The sequence below is a fragment of the Crotalus tigris genome, unplaced genomic scaffold (genome assembly GCF_016545835.1).
Source record: "Crotalus tigris isolate CLP2741 ecotype Arizona unplaced genomic scaffold, ASM1654583v1 scf7180000018371.15429387391:27106975, whole genome shotgun sequence".
In the NCBI taxonomy this organism is placed as follows: Eukaryota; Metazoa; Chordata; class Lepidosauria; order Squamata; family Viperidae; genus Crotalus; species Crotalus tigris.
Genome location: NW_024096970.1, coordinates 11,357,387 through 11,375,937, shown reverse-complemented (window position 1 = coordinate 11,375,937; position 18,551 = coordinate 11,357,387). Strand labels below are relative to the sequence as shown.

The 18,551-nt window shown below is 35.6% G+C and overlaps 1 non-coding gene across 1 annotated transcript; it reads right to left on the bottom strand.

Moving 5' to 3' along the window:
* Nucleotides 1-10,103: 10,103 nt before the first annotated feature.
* Nucleotides 10,104-10,210, bottom strand: LOC120311888. The gene has a single exon (XR_005557755.1). It is a non-coding gene; the product is annotated as a U6 spliceosomal RNA (small nuclear RNA).
* Between the last annotated feature and the right edge of the window lie 8,341 nt (nt 10,211-18,551).

Sequence of the window (18,551 nt, the reverse complement as noted above, 5' to 3'; positions counted from 1 at the left end):
CACCCTTTCCCTGGCCATGGCAATCTAGGAGGGTTAGGAAATGGAGGTAGTCCCACCAACAGAGGATTAATTCTATTCATTAATCAATCAACTAAAACACAATCAGCTAAGACTTCTTTAATCCAATGACAAGCATCCTCAAAAATAAAATAAAGAATGCTGATCTCAAAAGTTCAGTGTGCAATCTCTGGGCTACATTTTAGAAGGGGAAGAATACCCCCAAGTTGACACCCTGTGTTTGTAATCTTTCAGTGTCCACCAGTGCTTTTTCCATTACATTTATATCACAGAAAATTCTTTAGGTGGGAAAGACAGAATTGCCACATTTTCCTTTTACTTGAATGGTTGTTTGGAGAATGTAAGATGCCAGATGTAAATATATTATCCTAATTATTTAAAGTTAATGGAAAGAGAGAAGTAAAAGGTTACAATGTCACTTTAGTGTGACAGATCTCACAAATGAGAAGCAACATAATAGAAAACTTGACCATTACAAAAGCAAGTGAGGTACAAACCTCGCAGGCAAAAAAAAAAGATGGATTGGGCCACCTGTTATATGGTGGGGGAGAAAATAAAACATGGTGCAAAAGGGTTTAAATATTTCTATGTGCAGGATTTGCTTTGAAGTACATCAGTGCTATAATTCCTATGGTATTTCTAACTTGTCTTCAATAAAAAATATTTATCAGAAGCTCTAGGAGTCTTAAGAAATTACCTAATTGGTTCTAGTTCTGCCTGTTGGTAAAACTGACAACTTGATAAGTTTGGGTAGAGAAGAAAGGATGAAGAAAGAGAAGTCAAGATAGCATGGTTTACTTGATTATATATATATAATTACTTGTATTGTGTGAAGAGGGCCAGAGTTTATATGAGGAAAGTTGAACAGACTCCAGCTGCTCAAAATATTAAACATTCTGATAGTACTATTGCCTTTGTGTGTGGTATAAGTAGTATATAACAGTATAACTAGATTCAGTAGTAGTAAAAAGATGGGTTAGCAACTATAAGGTCTTTGCAAAATTACTATTTTGCACATATTTATTGTGATTTTTTTTCTTTTAGAAAGAAAAACTAAGAAAAACTAAGAACATTCTCAAAGCTGTAGGGAGAATACAGATAACCTCCTTCTTACAAAGAGCTGGACTACATCATACATTATGATTCATATCTGGGTCTCCATAGTTCTCTCTCAAATCCATTCATTCTTGGCACCATATTGAATCCGAGCACTAGTATTATTTGAATGCCTTCCGTCTTTTCTCTTCCCTGATACTTTTGTAAATTTCTTTCACTAATTTTATTACAAAAAGTATTTTTAAATGTTTAGAGCAATGTAGTATAGGGAAAGGCAGGCTATGTGCATCAGGCTCTTTTCCCAAGTCATGATCCCAATCCAGATTAAATGTGGGCAATGTCTGCTTTAAAATAAAAAATAAAAAAGGAAAGTGGATTAATTACCGATCTCATCTACTTTAGCCCCAAATTAGTAGTTGGGCAGGAAAGACTGGGACAGGAAACCCAAGAGATGAAAGAATGCCAAGAAAGCTGATCTCCTTTTAGTTTGACCTTAATATTAATCATTAGCAAGTTGAATCCTTTCATCTTTGCCCTTTCCCCTCAAGAAAGCTTCTGTGCTGTATTTCAGGTGTAGGATGAGACACCCAGCATGGTAAGTGTAGACTCACCTGGCGACAGGAGGTTGGAATCGATACACAGGGTGGCTGGTGTGGCCTTAGATTTTTCAGGTGATGCCACCGAGAGGTATAAAAATCAATAAGTAGATCTATAACATGAAGAGATGACACTCTAAATTCCTATGCTTAAAAAGCTGCTGCTTGATGAAGGAATGGCAATGAACAAACTCAACAAAATTGAAGTACTTTTGAAAAGAGAATTTAATGGGAATATATTGAGAACTACAAACAACGTTTAAAGGAAGAGTTTAAGCCATATTCTTCTTCTCCCTCAATAATCCTTGTCTTGACTTGTTATGACACACATATAATAAAGAAGTGTCATAACGGAAGCCCTGTAACAGAATTCACCAGTATTCCCATTGTATTTTAACTTTAGATTTAGGTTCTTGAATCTAAGCATTACAGCCTTGAAACTATTTAAAATGCTTCTCAACCCAAAAATATAAAACCATTTTCATCTTAATATTTCTTCTGCCCAGTCCCCTAATTATTTCCAGAATTAACTCCTGTAATTTCACTGAAATGTGGGACTTTATAGTTACTTCAAAAACAGTTAACCCAAATAATCACATCCAAAGTATAAATTTAGACCTGACGTGAGAAGAAATTCCACCTGGAAACTCTCAAATATTTGTATTTTGCTATCCACAATTTGAAAAATCTAGATTAGAGTCAAATGTCTGTTGGGTGATCCTAAGAATGAACACATCAAAGCAGTGTCAGACTGGCATTTGTCCAAGGCCCTCTCCCACATTTCACCTTCTGTGATCATTTATCCTCATCTGGTCTCCCAGCAAGGAGGAAGTTATGTAGGAGGTAAATGCCAGGGCAGGGTAAACTCTTTCCTACCTTTTTCATTTTTGCATTCTCGGTTGTGTCCCACCTCCAGTTCTAAATCAGACTGGAGAAGAAAGAGCTAGTTTAAACATTTAGCCTACTGCTGTCATCCACTGACCTTCAGAAGTACAGCCATTCTAAAGATATCAGCAAGTCAAGACACAGAAATAGCAATACCTATTGCTTCCTCTGGAATAAATACACCATATCCTGTTGCATTTTAAAAGCTATATCAGAAATTAGAAACAGAATAGCTGCATACAATTGTCCACATGTTCTTAATGTCCAACTTTCTTGCTCTTCAACGATAAAGTAGAAATACTCTAGTTTCGAGGCTGTAATTCTGTTCACAATTACCTTACATTGGAAGCCAAACTACATTTCAAATTAAAAATATCTTTATTTCTCTAGATTTTTTGTCAAATATAAAAGGTAAGGGGAATGGGAAGATTGATCCAGATGAGATGAAGATTAACCTCAGCCCAGTTCTTCTGGATTAGAATTGATCATTTGATTGATTGATTATGTGCCATCAGGTAGTTGTCAGCTCTTAGCAACCCAATAATTCCCAAGAAATATGCTGTTTGCTTTAAAAAGAAGTTGATGCCAGTACAATTTCTTCTTAAATAAACTAACAAAATTGGGGAACGAGTGTGAATGAAATCTCAGCATGAGAAAAACTTTATCCAGGGCTTTTTTTTTTTTTTGTCATAGAACGCCCAGAACAGAGTTCCGGCATCTTTTTTGGATGGAACCTTGTAGGGTAGGCAAGGTAGGTTGTATGACGTGTGTGAGTTCCGACACTTTTTTTTTTTTTTACAAAAAAAAGCACTGACTTTATCTATGTATATGGTCCTAATCTGGATGAGGAGACCCTGTGACTTGTTTCATAATCAATTTTCCTCCTACCCCTCAGTTTTATGATTTTGCTATCAAAGCTTGCAAATTTTGCAATATTTACATTCATTCTAAGTCAGGGGTCCTCAATCTTGGCAACTTTAAGACTTGTGGACTTCAACTTCTAGAATTCCTCAGCCAGCTTTGCCTTAAAGTTGCCAGCTTTGTCTTAAAGTTGCCAAGGTTGAGGACCCCTGTTCTAGGTTATCTAGGATATAAATATATATATTTATAGAGAAAAATACACCCTCCAAAATGTCATTTGTAGCACATTTTTGCAGCATGCACATTCCCATTAAGAAGGTAAGGTTTTGCAACTTCTTCCAGTATTTTGCTAAATTCTTGATTGTGCAGTGAAATCTTACGTGTGGAAAGACAGCTCACACCCATAGATCTGTTGACATATACAACTACGCCACAATGTACGGAAATCAAGCAATCTAGAGCAACGGCTGGCTTTATGCAAGAGCCATTCAAGCTTTTCCTGATCGTGAATGGCACCCTTTCATGCTGTTGGATCCTATTTTGAGGTCATTGTGCATTTTTGTAAGTATGTTTCCCTAATCCACAGAGGAAAAAAACCATTTTAATTAAGCTATGGAGTTCTAGCTCAATGCAACCCAAAACTTTGATGAATTTTGTTATATGTGTCTATACTAAGGTACATATATTTTATTGTGATTTTAACTGGGCATTTTTATTTTACTTATGAGCAACATTCATTTTTGCATCCTAAAAAAGAGGATATAGCCATCCCAATCCTAGGCACCCCACAGATATAGTACATGAGCTTCAATTCCCAGAATTTTCTGGCCAGACCTTTTCTGAAGTTTAAGTCCATGAAATGTACTAAGATTCAGGAAGACTCTTGGAAGACAGAATTTTAAGAAAATATTGATGTATTGCTGTTTAAACTGATCAAGTTGACCAAAACAATGATTTGGTTAATTTGATTTTCTTTACCACAGGAAGAACCTAGCAATTGTCTCTTATAGATTATAACTTATAGCTTAGTGTTGAATAGGAATCTAGCTTATTTATAAAATGATGGATAAATCAAGTATGGTGTAACTATATTCAGATGTGATGTGTGCCTACACCAACACAGATCACAATTATGCAAGCAATAATTTTTCCCATGACACTCTAAGAAGCAGAATAGAAAGAGAATATGCCTGAAAATTCTATGGATAGCCAAAAAAAACCAAATGGATCATAAAACAAAAATCAAAACAATCAAAAATCAACAATCAAAATTTTTCACTCAAAGCAGAAATTATCCAGTTCAAGTTATTTTATGACACATTATGCAAAGATTTAGCTCTTTAGAAAAGTGTAAAACACTGAGAAATGTTGAAGGAAGGAGGAAAAAAGAATGATTAGAAAAGAAAAAGAGAATGATTACAATAAGATGGATGGCATGGCAATGAGAACATGATTGAAAAATCTGAAGGACCAAGTTGGGGACAGAAAATCCTGTAAAAAAAATCTATGCCATTGTTAACAGACAATATCAACCTGATAGCACATAATAAATTAATAAGCTAAAATGACAAAACAATCAGTTACATTTTAGCCTAGCAAATTGTACAAATCCAATTCTTATGATTAATTCTGAAAGTCATATAAATTCAGAATCTCCTTCAATTGAATAAATCATGGTAAGTAATTGCATATTTTTATTTGTTAGTGGTTTAGCAAATTCATACTTGAATTGTTTTAAGAGCATCTAGGGGTATGCCTTCTAAATCTGGAATATGAACTTAAAAGGATATTGAACAAGTGGTACTCAAGACCAACATTCTGGCCATCACAGAGCCCCTGCAGTCATGGAATCATGATTCAAGTGCCAGAATTTATGATTGTTGCAGTGTTCTATGATCACGCAATCACAATCTGCTACCTTCCCTTTTCACAAACAAAATCAATGGGGAAGTGAGAAATCATAGTCATCTGAGGTCATTACTTAACGACCCACTGATTCGTGGACCAAATGCATATGTCGGCTTAACATGTTGTGTGAATCTTTTCAATTAAACTTAACATGGTTAGTATATTGAATGAACCCATATAAATGTGACTTATTCAACAATCTATAGTTAACCAAACTATGGTTAAACAAAATACCAGATATTGATTTCTATAATAACCAAAATCTGGAAGATCCCAATAATAGATTTGACACTAAGTCAATTTGTTTAAAATTTGTCGACAACATTGGTATCTGTTCCAATTAAACAACATAGCAGGATATGATATCTAAAAAAAATTGAATTCGTTGGATGATTGTTCTAATCTGAGTCAGAATTGCAAAAATCTGGCTCTTACTAGAAAAAATTCAGTATGGCTCAAATTTTAATTATTTTTCAGTAGTATAGAAAAACACAAGAATCTGATTTAAAAAGAAGGATTTGTAATATCTCTTGTCTTCTCTAGCTCATAAACATAATGGGCACCAAGAGAGAGGATAAAAAATATAGGCAAGTAGTCAGGGCTGGGCAAATGATAGGAAGTCACACCATGTTTTAAATCTGAGTTACTAGAACTCTCAGATGCTCAAACAAAAACCCACCAAAAGCTCAAGGGCAGCTCACAGCAAGCTGAGCATGTTGACATTCAGATGTGGTTCACTAATTTCTCTTTATGTTCTCCATAAATTCAGCTTGTTGTAATTACTGTCTGTAAAATTAATGAAATTGAAACTGTTCAACAAAAGAAATATCAGTCGGTAGATTTTGATTCGGTCAAAGAGACCTCAATTTATCACAAGTACATTTTATGCAAGGCAGAAATTTGGCCCTTCATTTCTAACAGCTGGAATTCCTTCAAATGGCATTTCAGAAACTCAGAAATGCTTCATTCCTACTGTTTGCAAATACAATGAAATCAAGAGAACAGGAGGGAGAAAAAGCAAGGAAACTTTGAGGAAACTATAGCTTCACTGAAAATCTCTTTGTTTATGTACATAGTGAATGCACAATATTTTCTACCAGTCAGGGAAGTAAAGCTATTCAGTGGACAATATCAACTATACTATATTATACCTAACTTCCCTTTCCTGGACAGTCTTTATTAGCATTGTTAGAAATGAATAGCCATTTAAAAAAAAGAACCCTAAAATTAAAGATAAACTGTTTTGCTATATTTTGAAAAGTCACCATTAGCCTGCCTTTATTATTTATTTATTTATTTATTTATTTATTTAACTTGGGCATTGCCTAACTCCAGAGGCTCACCGCATAAAAACAAACAGCAATGTACAATCAAGTAAATAAACCATACACAGATGATACAGCCAACAGTAATATACATATGGAGTAAGGGGCTCCAACTACTCTACCCTAGCCAAAATCTGGGAGAAGATCCAGACCTTTAAGACCAGAGGGCCTTTAAGCCCATCTGGATCTCAGAGGGAACCTCATTCAAAATGTCTTAACAGAGAAGACAAGCTTCCAGGGTTTTGACAAATGGTACTGCTTGGTTAGAGGAATCCAGAGCATGCCAATCCTTTTGGATCAAATTGTCTGGGCTGCTACTGAGGGAGTAAAGAGGCCCTATGCTCTGCAGGGCTTTCTATTTCATAACTGATACTTTGAATCTCATCCAAAAATGAACTAGCAACCAGTGCAGCAAATGATATAGGAATATCACTTGAGCATACTATGATAGGCCATTCAAGCTGGTAATTAAGCAAGGGCTATCTGTAAACAAGATAAATTATTCTTTTCCCATATTCCAACCTGTAACAACTACATATCTTCCTCCAAGCAAACAAAGGTTTTATTTTAGATGTGCTTTATATTTTTAAAGTAAAAGAAAGGGAGCCTATATCACTCTTTTTATAAGTATTATTTTTTAAAATGGGTAGTTCCCGCAAAGAATCTGTTCCTTATGCCATGATGGTGAAATGTTGAATCTGAGCTAATTCTGGTAACAGTTGGACAAGATGTCACAGCTATCAACATGCCATATCATTTAGCCATCCTTCAGTATAAGATCTTTCCACCAACTCGAAGTAGAAGTCAAGGGCAGGCCCATGTAAAGGGATAATTGCTCAGGAGTGGCCCTTCAGAAGTAGCTCATGTATGATTCCTAACACCTCTCATTACAACAGTATTTGTAATTTGCAGTTACAGCTATAGTAAATTAGACTTCTGAGATTTCTGTTTGGACAATAATAAATAAGCTTTGAGTTTACAAAATTATGGAAACTGTTATTAGATATAGTATTTCTTATCTGGATGTGGTATTCAAGCATATATACCAATAATATGGTGTATAATTGTTGGAAAAGACTACTATCTTACTCTTCTCAATTGGGAAGCATAGATTTTTTTCAACTGAAAATGCCAGAGATTAAATATGGAGCATTCATTATGCAAAATATGCCCTTCCTTTACAAGCACTGATAACAAGGGCAACACAAGGTTACAGAGTATGTCAAGACACCTTTCCAGCTGATATAGCTTTATCTTATCTGTATCCAGCTCCATCTGATAAGATGTGATTTAAATCATGAGTCTGGAACTGTTATTTTACCCTTTGAAAATAAGAGGAGATTTGACAGGAAGTTCAAATGATATCTGGGAAATAAATGTTTTTTGATAAAAGGGATTAAGTACAGTCTTTTGTTTTTTTGTTTTTGTTTTTTAAAAAAGAGGAAGCTTCTCTTTACCCATTTGATTGAATCTTACTCATCTTAAGCTGGCAGACAGCCAAGCTCCATGTGAATCATCACATTTAAGTGATTTAAGAAATATCCCTGAAACATTGGTTATCTGAAAGGAAATTCAGTAGTTTTATTAACTGTAAACTAATCCAGTATTAAATTTGACTGCTGATATCTTATTGAACAATACTGAAATGCATATATAATACAGCACACTTTTTTGCTATTTTTCACAACCCCCAATATATGTTACTCTCCTTATACTGAAGTTACTCTTTACAAATCTTTTTATGAACCATTATGTTTTCAAGAATCCTCAAGATCTTTGATTCAAACTAAAAGTTGTCCTTAAATTAACTGGACTACTATAGAAATGATCATTCTTTTAATCCATTTAATTATCCTTTCCATTTAAATTGGGTGAATGGCTGCTTATTATGTACTTTAAACCTTGCTGCAAATGCCTTCAAAATAACAGCTAATATTTTAAAATGTCAAATGCTAAAATGCTATTAATTCTTCACAATTTTAATGGATATTTTAATTATTTTTTCCCTAGGTTTATGCTTTAATTTGCTTTTTCTGTAGTTTTGATTTTACATTTAGTTTTTATAAATCAGCATAAAAGAGTAGTAGTTTTAAAAGCTACAAATAAATAAAGAGCTGTTTCTGAAATAGTATAGTTGAGACCTTCATGTAATTACATATATGCCTACTTTTAAGCTAATTTCTTGAAATGAACAGATAACACATGTGAATGATAGCATTCTATAAAGAGCCTTATATTCCACTTATGATCAATGATGTCTACCTCTGATCTTCCCTTAGGTCAAATGTTCTTCACTGAAATAAAATTTTCCATTCCCACTACATAACATACTAAGTCAGAATAAGCACACAGAAGGCAGTATAAAAAGATATGCAGGTTTCACCTCTCAGCTTTATATTTCAGATAAAGAATATCAGCAACTCCTTGATTGTCAGTTGTAAATATTGACTTTGTCCTGCTTTTTCTTATTAGTCCAAATATAAAATAATACTCATCATCCTGTCATTGCCCAGTATTTCATCAACATAACAACAGCATCCAGAACAACACTAAAACAAAACAGATTGTCTCCAGTCTTCAGCAAGGCTGAGCAGGCATCGTCTTGCAAGATGAACATAGATGAAGAGTCAAGAATTCCCCTTCTTCCTTTTAGAAGGGCAAAGGTTTCTCTTGTAAGACAGTATCAGCCTGATAATACCTATCCCCATGAACTGTGCATGTGAAAAAGTTAATGGAATTCTACTCCAAGGCAGTTTTACATCTCCCACACAAAGAAGAGTATGAATGCAATGTTTTCATAAACAAAATTAGCTATCAATACTCATTTTTAATACCAGCTCCTTTTGTTCTTTGAAATAGGAAAATATCTGGTCATCTAATCATTATTGCAGAATAGGCAAGAAAATTCAGACTTCAAATGGTTGGTTACTCATATGCAAATTTGTGGCCACGCTTACAAGTTTAAAAAGAAACTATACAGTACTAAGTTTAAAAGAAAATTCTCTAATCCCAATTATTAGATACAGTATGTCATTTTTGCTTTAAGGCCTAATGAACAAAGGATCTTAAATCATATGATTGGAAATGGAAGTGGAGATCAATATAATTTGAATCTTCTTCTTTTTTTTAATTAAAAGTTTTAAAAAAATTATTACAATATAAACCCCCCACCCCTCTCCCCTTCCCCCCTTCCCCCACTTCCCAGAGCTAATTACATGGTAACAAATAAACAAACATAATCTAACTAACATAAACTAACTATACTATCAATCAAAACCATAACACACTTTAACTCCTTCTCAAAACAAATATTAACAAATTAAAACAAAAATAATAATATAATTAAAACTATTAATAATTATCTAAAATCTACTCAAAAGCAAGGTAATACTTTTCAATTTCATATTTCTTTTGAATATAATCAATCCATCTTCTCCAAACCATAATGTATCTTAAAAATATGGAACGCTTCACGAATTTGTGTGTCATTCTTGTGCAGGGGCCATGCTAATCTTCTCTGTATCGTTCCAATTTTAGTGTATGTGCTGCCGAAGCGAGCACAATCTTATATTTTATATAAGTTTATTTAAGACTGGAGGAAGAAACTAACTTTGGTCTGCCAAATATAATAACCTGATACCAAAAATGCAAAGCATCTACAAGCCCAAATAATAAAAGTCAAGAAACACAGTGAAAAATGGGCCTGAAGTTAAACATAAAGAAGACCAAGCTAACGATAACAGATATAATAAACCAGAATTAGAACAGATAATGAAGGTATTGAGTGGTGGATAGCTTCTGCCTTTTAGGATCAACTATCAACCAAAAAACAAGCAGTCAAGAAATATGCTACAGACTAACACAGCAGCCATAAGGCTTTAGAGAAAATTGCAGATTCTGTGCTGTGGCTATATCTACAAAGATAAAAAATGTGCAAGCTGTAGTATTTATTCCCTGTGACACTTTTTAGGAGCAAAAGTTGGACATTGAAGAAATGGGATGGAAAACATATTGATTTTATTTTTTAAAAAAAGTTGGTGTTGGAGGAGACTCCTGAGGAAATGGTAGATAGTCAAAAAAAAAAAAGCACCCCAAGGATCATTAAATAAATCAGCAGCTCATTCAGTCACTGAGTCCTCAGAGATGAGAGGGAGTCCTCTTGGCAGGTGGCAGAAGCTTGCAAACTTCCCTGCCAACTTCCCCATTGACTTCAAATAGTGAACACATGATTGCACGGTACTTGGCAACTGTTTGTAAGTGTAAAGAGGTTGCAAAGCAATCAGATTGTGATCATGGGACTGCAGGGGTTGGTGCCATGTTTTGTGATGGTCAAAAGTGCCTTACGTGCCATAAAATACCTTTTCCAAAGTCGTTGTTAATTCAAGCCACCATTAAGCAAATGATTATAAATCAACAACCATCTGGATAGATTCTGCTACAGTGGTGATGAGCATACCATTGAAAGACCCGAAGGACCAAGTTTGGGACAGATTGCCATGGAGAAAATCTGTATAGATGCTAAGAATCAAGAATGATGTAATAGTATATAGTATACAAGTATACTATATAATAGTATAGAATATTTATCAATCAATCAAGACATTTTTATCTTCTCTTCTACTTTGGAAGAATAGCTATCATAATATAATATAAAAGAACTATGTGCTAGTCAATAAACCAGCCGTATGTGAGCTAAATCTGACATATGCAATTATTTTATTTCTCCTGCTAGTTCCCTCTAGGTTACAGTGGATGTCTATGCCCTTCATGTAGATGCATTTCTGCAAAGTGAGCATCAGACATGCTGTATATATTATTCGCACAGAGATATGAAGTCACAAGTCTCAAAACCTTGGGTTTGCGCTCTGATCTCTGAAAAATATTATTTTTGAGACACAATATTCAATATGATAGAAGGAAAAATGGCTCTAATGTGTATTTTAATGAATGTAATTAATTTAAATCAATTTATATTTCAAATGGAATTAAGTTGTTATTTTATAACATTATAACAAATAATATTCTTTTGTTCCTGCCTCCTTTTTGAAGTACATCACCTAGAACTTCACTTAAAGACCATTTGCTATTGTTGGCTCCAAAAAATGTTGGATACTTCTGCAGCAATGACACTTCAAATGAAAACAGACACAAATCATAATGATATGCCAGCAGAGCCAAAATAAGAATCCGTTTCACCCTTACATCAGAGAAATAAATATTGGGAGGGAAATTCCAAAGAACTCTCAGTTGCTTCAAGAAATATAGTCTATACATTCTGTTTCTTCATTTGGAAGTAAATGTTTTTTTTTAATGCTGATATCATTCTTTGCCAAGCAGGGATCATTTTCTGCTCAATTTTCAAGACAATATGTACACATAAACAAATGTCTAAGCCAAAATGTCAAACTCAGCATTTGCCAACAAAACAGGGAAATGAAAACTTCAGTTATGAAGGCTATGTGTAATAAGTAACAGACATAAAGGTCATTCTCAGAGGAACATCAAGGGGCATATTAATGTGTAGATGATTTACTTCCTTTACTATTTTATACAATTGTACAAAAGGTGTTTAGCAACTTTTTGGAACAGCAAATTCTTACTTTATGAGGTCTTTCCCATCTCCCCACTATAATTTGTAAATTAATTTAACAGTACTTTTTAAAAGGCATGCATATAAAAGATTGGCATTGTATTGACCATGAATGTGATTGTGTTTGTTAATCAATTGAGAAACGAGTCTAAAGAAAACTATTGTGCAACAAATAAACTTCATGCAAGCTAGTAAAGGATATCATACTGTATTATGGGAGGCATGCCATGAGGCTACAATATTTTAGCTAAATGTCTGTTGGAGTGAAAGATTAAACTACAGATTAGAATTGGTAGTAACTAATTGCTGTAGAGTTTTAAAAAGTGAAGGACCAATGGTATTTTATGTAAGATGGATAAATTTGCCAGCCAATTCTCTTCTTTCTGGAGGGCAGTTCCACACAGTGTGCCAACCACAGGCTGGAGACGCCTAAACTCTGTTTAGAAGATAAACAGATAATGTCATCTTCAAGACAGCCCTGTCCGACTGAGAAAGCAGCCTGAATTGCTTTTATGGCAGAAACCATGCTGTGTGGTCTGCCTGTGCCACTTTATATCAAAATAAGGTTAGGCTCAGCAGGGTGTTTTGCTTCTATTAGCCATGAGGTTGCTGCAAATACATCCCCCCCCCCATCCAATTTCTGAGTAGTGATTTTCAGGGCTATTCAACTTTCAACACTGGGAGACTCAAGGCTCTTTGTTTTGTAAAAGCCATTTCTTTTACTTCTCTTACCAACCATACCAGACTTTGCACGGGTCCCAAGCTATGGCTTGGGGACTAATAGGAGAAATGTGTTATGTAAATGGCTCTTTAGCTGCCCACTTTTTGGGTAAAGCTGTGCACTCAGCCCTGGTGGAGTAGGCACAGCACTGCCTAGTCACCAGGACTGGATGCATGCAGGCTTTGAACTCTCCATCTAGCTTTTGAAAGACTTGCTAGACTTTTGCAAAAACTGCACCCCAAACCATGGTGTAGGGAAATGTCTCCCTCCGATGGGAGGGAAGTACGAGAATGGGGAGGCAGTTGGTTTTCTGCTATCAGTTCTCTGATAGTATGGAGGGGAGGAAAGAAAAGGAAATGGAAATGGGAAAAGACCTTCAGCGGGCAACTCTGCAGCAATAAAGCTACACTCATATAGATCAGGCATTAAAGCACCCATTCCATTTTTGGAAAACTGATGTGTCAGAATGCTGCCCTATATTAAATGTTGTGATGTATATTCTGTAGTAGGGAAGGGCATCTTTACTGCAAGGAGTGGGGAGGCTGTTTTAGAGCCACTTCCAAATGCTTTTTCCTTCTATACCCCCACAATATAGCCCAATGGTAGTCAACCTGGTCCCTACAGCCCACTAGTGGGCGTTCCAGCTTTCGTGGTGGGCGGTAGGGGTTTTGTCCAATACTGAAGCACTTTCCTTTTTTTTAATTTAATTGACTTTTTAAAAAATTTCATAGCATTATTTAAAAACATTTTCATTAGGTTTTCATAAAATTCCCCGTGACAATTGAAATTTCTGAAAATATACTATTTGTATCGCACGCGCATAAGTTTAGTTCACGTTATGTAAGTGAAACTAAATGGCTCTATAGTGCGACTGCACACAAAAGAGCCTTGTCTCAGAATAGCTCGCGCATCTCCCCCCACACCACCCAGCTGTAACAGACAAGCAGAGCTGGTAGTCGGCACCCCCCCAAACCCAATCCACGAGGCGTGAGAGGCATGCGCAGACGACGATACACAGTGCAGGCTCTTTTGTTTGCGGTCGCACTGGTCAGTATGCAGTTAGATTTGTGAGAGTGAGCACATGCCTACAGCTTCAAACAAAATATTGTGAGTCCATGTCTCAAAAAAAGAAATACGCTCGTGGCTATTTGCCAGAGTATCTGAAGATGGATTTCATAGAATCTGTTGTAAATAAACAACATCCAATGTGTTTACTGTGTCATAAAACATTATCCAATGAGGCAATGAAGCCAAGTCGATTGCGAGAACATCTTTCTACAAAGCATCCAAATGATAAGGACAAGCCCATTGAATATTTTCAGGAAATATATAAAAGAATTAAAAATCGTTCAACAATCGTTGCATCATTTAAGAAACAACATGCAGCGAACGAAGATGGATTAACTGCCACTTATCGCATTTCACAATTAATTGCAAAAAGTGGTAAAAGCTATAATATTGGAGAAACTGTAATAATACCCTCTATAAAAGAATTTATCTCAATGGTAATGCATCAGGATACACCTGAAATTTTAAAAACGTTGCCCCTAAGCGATAGCACAGTAAAGCGACGAATTGAAGAAATGGCAGTTAATGTTGAAAAAAAACTGATAAGTATTCTCCAAAACTCTTCATTTTCCATGAGTCTACCATTGCAGATAATAATGCTTTATTGATAGCATAGGTACGTTATTTTGATGAAAACAATACATTACGAGAAGAAATGCTATTTGCAATAAATCTCATTACAGATACAAGAGGATTATCTATATTTAGTACTGTGAAATCATACTTTACAAAAAATAATATTACTTTGAATAATATTGTTGCATGCGCTACTGATGGAGCACCATCAATGGTAGGTCGCTATCGTGGATTTGTTGCTTATTTGAAGGAAGAAGTGCCAAATGTTTTATGTATTCATTGTGTGGTGCACAGACAACATCTTGTAGGAAAACATCTAAGTACAAGTCTCCATTCATCATTAACTATAATAATTCGAGCCATAAACAAGATCAAATCCAATGCAAAAAATGATAGAATGTTTCGACAAATTTGCCAGGACAATAATGAAGATTTTATTATGTTACTTTTGCACACAGAAGTTCAGTGGCTGTCAAAGGGTACATCTTTGGTTCGTTTTGTAGCATTATATGATAGTGTCATACAATTTTTTGAAAGTAATAATGAGACCAATCTGTGTCAATAGTTAAAACGATAAAGAATGATGCCTTTTATTTGGCAGATATTTTCAAGAGATTTCATGATGTCAATTTGCAGCTTCAAGGAGCTAATAAAACTCTTATAAGTTGCCAAAGTATTGTGTCATTATTTATTGACAAATTTGAACTACTTTGTTATAATCTATTGAAGAGAGAATTGCATCAGTTTCCTGAATTATCATCTATAAAAGATGATGTAACTCCAGAGGATATTGACAGATTCAGTAGCCACCTCAACGAACTTAAATTGGACATAGAAAAACAATTTGAAGATATTTTGAAATTGAAGGTGTATGACTGGATGAAACATCCTTTTACCACAAATATTGAAGAGGCTGATACAACTTGCCAAGAAGAACTGTTAGAAATTAGATATGATAAAGAAAATAAACATAAATTCGATAGTGGTGGATATGAAAACCTATAGCAAAGTAAAAAAAAAATGCCTGTCTTATATCCAAATATGTGGAAAATGATATTCAGTTTATTGATACCTTTCCCTACATCATATCTTGTGGAATCAGGCTTTAGTGCTGTTAATCATATTATGACCAAAGAAAGAAACTGCCTGAATATTTCTGAAAGAGGAGACCTTCGTTTGTTCCTTACAAAAATTGAGCCAGATATCCAGTATTTAGTTTCACAGCCTCAGCCTCAGGGATCTCATTAATAATTTAATTAATTAAATATAATTTCATCAGACTTCATGCTTCTATGTATGCAAAGTATAAATAAAAAGATAGATTTAACTACAGTAAGTTGTTTTATAAAGATTTATTCTGCCAAACTTAGCAAAAGTCCGACATAAAGTATTTGGTAAGTAATTATTATTATATGCTTTAACTTGCTATAACTCTGCTTTATAAATTTTATAAAGTAAAGTCACTTCCCTACTTTACAAATCACCATTACTGTGGAACTGATGGGCGGTTAGAAAATTTTACTACTAACAGAGATACAAAAGTGGGCGGTAGGTATAAAAAGGTTGACTACCCCTGATATAGCCAATCTCTTCTAGCTGCTTAGGGACAATGCCAAGGTGCAAGGGAATGGTTGGCTTTATCACAAGGACTGATGGATCTTTAGCCTCTGCTCTTGTGCAGTAAAACATAAGGAAGTTGGATTCAAGCTGTAAAAATAGGTGACATAAACAAAACATATGGTTTTTAGTTTAGGACATTTTTGGCACAGAGTTATTGATTAAATATGTTTATATAAATAAGGTTATATATGGCTAAAAAAAATCCCATAGACGTTATTGAGGTTACTGAAAGAAGCAGAATGAAACAACAGCCGTGGCTTCTATTCATTTCAACAGTCCACTTCTTTGAATATTTTTGTGGTGACGTATCCACTTGTCTATTTCCCTTCACTGTTTACTCTGGAAGGATGGTGTATTTTTTTAAAAGAAATGAAGAAGAAAATCAGACAGAAAAGGAAACCAGTAAGTGCTCTGTGGCCTAAAAGCCCAGGTCTAACAAAGTCCCAAGTGTTAAAATATAAGTATTGTATAACACATCATTTTAAATAATTGTTAACATAAATGTCGATCAATTGTGAGTTAACCTTTAATGATTTCTGTTGGTAAAATGCTTCTTTGACAGCTAGTAAAAATTTGTTACCATTTGTGACACTCTATACTGTTTGATGAGATCAGGAAAAAGCAGAGGAGGTAACTGGTATATATTTAGCAAAAAGGTGCTGTCTTTTAACAATCTTTTCTAAAGGAAGGGCAAGTGCTAATCCAACACACATAATAAAGAATAATAACCAGTAAGTTAATTTTAGGTTTACTCAGAATGTACTACTTTCTCTCTGCATTTTCACCCACATGATTAAATTACTTCGCTAGAATCCCATGGGAGTGACCTTAAAACACAAATATACTACACAAAGAACTCTCTAGAGGAAGATATGCATATCTCTTCCTTTCAGATATGGCTTGAAGTACGTGGAATTCAAGGCAAACTCACACTTCTCCTTTCACAAAAAAGATCAACCATTATTATTTTGAAATGTGTTGACACCAATGTTGGTGGCTGTCCTGGTTATCCAGCAAACCCCAAGCCATGGCGACACTAAGATTAAAATAGTGAGTGAGGTCAAGGGCCTTGCAATTTGGGGATTTCCCAATTTTAATTCAATAAACATTTTTTTCACTAAGGCTTATTTTAGGCAAGGCTAGCTGAAGAAGTTATATTGGTTTGTTCAAACAAAAAACTAAGTCATATACCATGGCTTACAAATGACAAAAGACAGTAGCATTTGGAGCAAAGTACAATGATGTCAAAATGATAACATCTATGACAGTGATGGTGAACCTTTTAGAGACCGAGTGCCCAAAAACTGGCCTTGCCCCTGCTCCACCCCCTGCCCTGCCCCTGCTCCACCCCCTGCCCTGCCCCTGCTCCACCCCCACCCATCCTCCACCCCACCTGTCCACAGGGCCACTCACCGCCTCCAGGGCTCACCGCAGATCGCCCAGACAGCCCAGAAGTGCCATGGCGGCTACGCCCTCTGTCCACACCCCGCAGCATCAACTGTGTGGGATGAGGCATGAGGGCAGAGTCTTGTCTATGCTGCCTGGCTGCCATGTCCTTGGCTGCGCTGCTCCGTGTGGGCCATGCTCGGGGGTGAATCTCCTCCAGGGAGGCTGCTGATGAAGAGACGGTCGTGGGGGGAGGCAAGGCTGGAGCAACGGCACATGTGTCCACAGAGAGGGTTCCAAGTGCTGCCTCTGGCACGCATGCCATAGGTTTGCCACCTCTGATCTATGACATCATGCAGACATCACTCTTATGTACTTGCATATAGTGTTTGACATAAGAATGTAAGTCATGGCAATTGCATGATGATACAGTTACACGTTTCATGTTTTACCTGCCTTATCTAAGGAATTCTGTAATGACAGATTGTTTCACGCTAAAACAATTGCAAACATCTCTGTTTCCCCCCTCCCCCATTCAATTCTCATGCCATGGGGTGACACTAGAAATTTGATTTCCAAGAAAGCCTCTAGGAACAGTCACTAAAAGAACTGCTGTAAGACAAGGACTACCTGCCTCCCCCCCCCCAATTCCACAGACAGCCACAGAATACACCAATGTATTGCAACATCCTAAGTTCTTGGGAAGAATTCAGTGCATATGTAGGCCAACTCCAAATAAAGAACTGGCAGCTGTTTTCTGAACAGATTATAAAAATTCATTTTATTTTAGTAAATTTATTTGCCTCCCATCTTACCTCAGGGTAACTCTGAGCAGCTTACAGTGTTAAAAGGATAAAACTATGCAAAACATATATATAATACAAATAAAATACTATCAAAGTACAAATTATCAACTCTAACTAAAAGATGGGGCAGAAGGA